The sequence below is a fragment of the Thalassophryne amazonica genome, chromosome 3 (genome assembly GCF_902500255.1).
Source record: "Thalassophryne amazonica chromosome 3, fThaAma1.1, whole genome shotgun sequence".
Taxonomy (NCBI): Eukaryota; Metazoa; Chordata; class Actinopteri; order Batrachoidiformes; family Batrachoididae; genus Thalassophryne; species Thalassophryne amazonica.
In genome coordinates this window covers 83,429,160-83,434,557 of record NC_047105.1, presented here as the reverse complement: position 1 = coordinate 83,434,557, position 5,398 = coordinate 83,429,160, and positions in this window count along the sequence as shown.

The window sequence follows — 5,398 nt, the reverse complement described above, 5'->3', positions numbered from 1 at the left end:
TTGAAGATAGAACCCTGATTTTAAATAAGCAAAGCAGAATCACATTCGTTATGACAAATGCATTTGTACCCAGTGCTGCAGTGTGTAGCTGTTAGCAACCAGTACTTATGAACCAGTGATCCACCACAAAAGTGTTGGTCCCTGGTGCTCTGCATTGGCACAGTATATTTGATGGAGTTGGGTGCAGCTGTGTGACCACCTACGATATGGCTCTGCATGAGCACATGACCTGTAAGAAAACCATTGATAACAATGATGAAAATGAATTAGTTCAGTCTGCTGAAAAGTGCATTGAAGTCTTGAAACACCAAAATAATTCTCCTTCCTGCTCATGACATATTATGGTTGTATTATTTAAGCAATTGTGGTGGCCAAGTGGTTACTGCACTTGGTTTCAATGCGGGATGTTCCTGGTTCAAACCCCACCCCTGCCACATTTCTCCATTACAAAATGAAGATTTGCATCAAGCCAGGCTTTACACATTACAAAATTTAATATGGAGTTGCACCAGGAAGGGCATCTGGTGTAAAACCTGCACCTATTCAACATGTGGATCCACCTTGGAGTTGCTGTGGCGACCCTGAGTGCAAACAAGGGAGCAGCCGAAGGAACTTACTTTTTATTTGTCATGTTTACTTCATCCTTCAAACTTGGTGACTAAGACGACCCATAAAAAAACAGCCCTAAATTCTGCTTAGACTGAAAGAGGCCAGTAAAAAAAATAAATAAATAAAAAAAATAGAAGGAAAAACCTTCAGTGACAAAAGCACAAACTAAGTACCTCCCAGTCCCTCCTCAACAGCACTGACTCAGCCTAAAACTTAATGTTTTGTGTCACCTGGGAGGCTGCTGTGTAATGAAGGTAATCCAATATAACCTGGCCTTGTGGTGCTTTGAGTTATTTAAGTGAGGGCTTATCTTATCTAGAATTACGCAACCGATCAACTGCTCTTCTTTTGATTTAGAGATATGTACAGGAAGACACATGTTGAGAAAAATGACATCAATTTCCTTCAAGGAGTCTATTCTGCCAGAGAAGGGATTTGCTACATTTATGTCAGTACATGTACTGCATGGTCCAGATACATTTAGTACTAAATGGCCTTTTCTGCTTTGCACAATCACTGACTGGACTGATTTAGTCCAGATGACAGGATCCCTCAAATGGAATATTAATCTGACGTCTCTGTTTTAAGGAGTAGCAAAACATGAGAGCTTCCTCACACATCTTTAATGCATAAACTAACAAGTCCTTTTGGCTGTCCCCTTGTTTTCATTCGGGGTTGCCACATCCAAGGTGGACCTTGCATGTTGATATGGCACTTTTACGTTGGATGCCCTTCCTGACGCAACTCCACATTACATGGAGAAATGTGGGAACCTTCCGCATTGAAATGAAGCACACTACTGACAAAAAGTAACTGAAAAAGTTACTGGTACTATGTTGTTGTTTGTCCATTGTAGTCCAAGATGACCTTGGCATCTTTTGTTGGTAGGTGGCTGTGCACAGTGTGTTCTGTGGTGACTGACCAATTCGATTCTGGCACAGAATGACCTGGCACATATGGGGCAGACATGCAGCCACTCGGTGGATGGAGTGCTGACACCTCTGGCTGCGTTTTGCTGGTAATATAATCACTCACTCATCTTCAACGTCTTATCTGGAATCAGGTTGTGGTGGTAATATAATAATTAATAAAATGGCCATTTTTTAGTATTTGAATGAAAATCCTGTCATGTCCAGTAGGCAGCCCACAGTCCTCAGACACTGGGTTTCTTCCTTGGTGGGTATCTTCTACCAGCCCGTTGCTATAGCTGTGATCAGTTTGAGGTCTTTGCTGACTGTTGCAACAGCATGGCCACTCTAGAAGAACATACATAGGGCATTTTATATATATATATATATATATATATATATATATATATATATACATATACACATACATACATACATACATACATACGAGGTCTATTAGAAAAGAAACTGACCTTTTTATTTTTTTCAAAAACTATATGGATTTGAATCACGTGTGATTGCGTCAGACAAGCTTGAACCCTCGTGCGCATGCGTGAGTTTTTTCACACCTGTCGGTTGCGTCATTCGCCTGTGGGCAGGATTTGAGTGAGCAATGGTCCGCCCCCCTCGTCGGAATTCCTTTGTCTGACTTCTTCCTGAGAGACTGGCGCTTTGCTTGATCAAAATTTTTTCAGAAACTGTAAGGCACATCCAAGTGGACACCATTCGAGAAATTCAGACGGTTTTCGGTGAAAATTTCAACGGCTGATGAGAGATTAAGGAGTGTTACTATCGCTTTAAGGACAGCCCACGGCACCGGACGGCGCGCCGCGCCCCGAGCCGCCATCGTCAGCCCTGTTTCGAGCTGAAAACTTCCAAATTTAAGCCTCTGTTGACCCAGGACGTCGTGAGAGAACAGAGAAGTTTCAGAAGAGGTCGGGATCAGCAGTTTATCCGGACATTCCACTGTTAAAAGAGATTTTGTAATGAAAAACGTGCGGACGGATTCGCACGTCGCCACCCAGCTGCTCATCGCGCGGCGCCACAGCAAAACACCTCCGTTGGAAGCATTACAGGACAAGTTTGAACATGCCCAGCTGTTAAACAATTTCTCGGATACTCACTCGACTGAAAGCCATCGAAAACCGCCTGAATCTTACGAATGGTTATCAACACGGAGGTGTTTTGCTGTGGCGCCGCGCCATGAGCGGCTGGGTGCCAACGCGTGAATCCGGCCGCACATCTTTCATTACAAAATCTCCTTTAACAGTGGAATGTCCGGATAAACTGCTGATCCCGACCTCTTCTGAAACTTCTCTGTTCTCTCACGACGTCCTGGGTCAACAGAGGCTTAAATTTGGATGTTTTCAGCTCGAAACAGGCTGACGACGGCGGCTCGGGGCGCAGCGCACCATCCGGCTCCATGGGCAGTCCTTAAAGCGACAGTAACCCTCCATAATCTCTCATCAGCCCTTAAAATTTTCACCGAAAACCATCTGAATTTCTCGAATGGTGTCCACTTGGATGTGCCTTACAGTTTCTGAAAAAATTTTGATCAAGCAAAGTGCCAGTCTCTCAGGAAGAAGTCAGACAAAGGAATTCCGATGAGTGGGGTGGACCAGTGCTCACTCAAAGCCTGCCCACAGGCGAATGACGCAACCGACAGGCGTTAAAAAACTCACGCATGCGCATGAGGGTTCAAGCTTGTCTGACGCAATCACACGTGATTCAAATCCATATAGTTTTTGAAAAAAATAAAAAGGTCAGTTTCTTTTCTAATAGACCTCGTATATATATACGAGGGCTGTCCGTAAAGTATAGGTCCTTTTTATTTTTTTCAAAAACTATATGGATTTCATTCATATGTTTTTACGTCAGACATGCTTGAACCCTCGTGCGCATGCGTGAGTTTTTCCACGCCTGTCGGTGACGTCATTCGCCTGTGAGCACTCCTTGTGGGAGTAGTCGTCCAGCGCCTCGTCGGAATTCCTTTGTCTGAGAAATTGCTGAGAGACTGGCGCTTTGTTTGATCAAAATTTTTTCTAAACCTGTGAGACACATCGAAGTGGACATGGTTCGAAAAATTAAGCTGGTTTTCAGTGAAAATTTTAACAGCTGATGAGAGATTTTGAGGTGATTCTGTCGCTTTAAGGACTTTTCACGGTGCGAGACGTCGCGCAGCGCTCTCAGGCAGCGTCATCAGCCTGTTTCAAGCTTAAAACCTCCACATTTCAGGCTCTATTGATCCAGGACGTTGTGAGAGAACAGAGACGTTTCAGAAGAAGTCGGTTTCAGCATTTTATCCGGATATTCCACTGTTAAAGGAGATTTTTTTAATGAAAGACGTGCGGACGGGTCCGCGCGTCGGGACGCAGCCGACGCGGCGCGGCGGCACAGGAAAAACACCTCCGTGTTGATAACCATTTGTTAAAATCCAGTTGGCTTTTGATGGCTTTCAGTGGAGTGAGTATATGAGAAATTGTTTATCAGCTGGAGATGTTCCAACTTGTCCTTAAGGCTTCCAGCAGAGGTGTTTTTCCTGTGACGGAGCGTCGCGGCGGCTGCGAGCCGACGCTGCAATCCGCCCGCACGTCTTTCATTAAAAAAATCTCCTTTAACAGTGGAATATCCGGATAAAATGCTGAAACCGACTTCTTCTGAAACTTCTCTGTTCTCTCACGACGTCCTGGATCAACAGAGCCTGAAATGTGGAGGTTTTCAGCTTGAAACAGGCTGATGACGCTGCCTGAGAGCGCTGAGCGACGTCTCGCACCGTGAAAAGTCCTTAAAGCGACAGAATCACCTCAAAATCTCTCATCAGCTGTTAAAATTTTCACTGAAGACCAGCTTAATTTTTCGAACCATGTCCACTTCGATGTGTCTCACAGGTTTAGAAAAATGTTTGATCAAACAAAGCGCCAGTCTCTCAGCAACTTCTCAGACAAAGGAATTCCGACGAGGGGCTGGACGACTCCTCCCACAAGGAGTGCTCACAGGCGAATGACGTCACCGATAGTCGTGGAAAAACTCACGCATGCGCACGAGGGTTCAAGCATGTCTGACGTAAAAACATATGAATGAAATCCATATAGTTTTTGAAAAAAATAAAAAGGACCTATACTTTACGGACAGACCTCGTATATATATATGCAGGGGTGCTGGCCAAGTAGTTAATGCACTTGGTTTCAGTGCAGAAGGTTCCGGGTTCTAATCCCACCCCTGCCACATTTCTCCATGTAATGTGGAGTTGTGTCAGGAAGGGCATCCGGCGTAAAACCTGTGCCAATTCAACATGCAGATCCACCTTGGATTTGCTGTGGCGACCCCCTGCAACAGAGTGGCATTCTGTCCAGGGTGTACGCCACCTCACGCCCTGTGACTGCAGGGTTATGCTCCATCTCCCGCCTTTACTCATTTTCAGTGATTCATCACTTTTACATCTTTTGACAAATCTGGGGATGAACACATGGACATTTCAAAGTCACATTCATTCATTCATACATCTTCTACCGCTTAGTCCAATTAAGGGCCGCGGGGGGCTGGAGCCCATCCCAGCAGTTATAGGGCGTGAGGCGGGGTACACCCAGGACAGGATGCCAGTCTGTCGCAGGGCCACAAACAGACAAAGAAACACAGACACACCCACACACACACCTAAGGACAATTTTAAAGAGTCCAATCCACCTAACCCGCATGTCTTTGGATGTGGGAGGAAACCGGAGCACCTGGAGGAAACCCATGCAAACACGGGGAGAACAAGCAAACTCCACACAGAAAGGCCAGGGGAATTGAACCCATGACCTTCTCGCTGTGAGGCAACAGTGCTAACCACTAACCCACCATGCTGCCATCAAGAAGGACATCCAGTGTAAAAATGATGG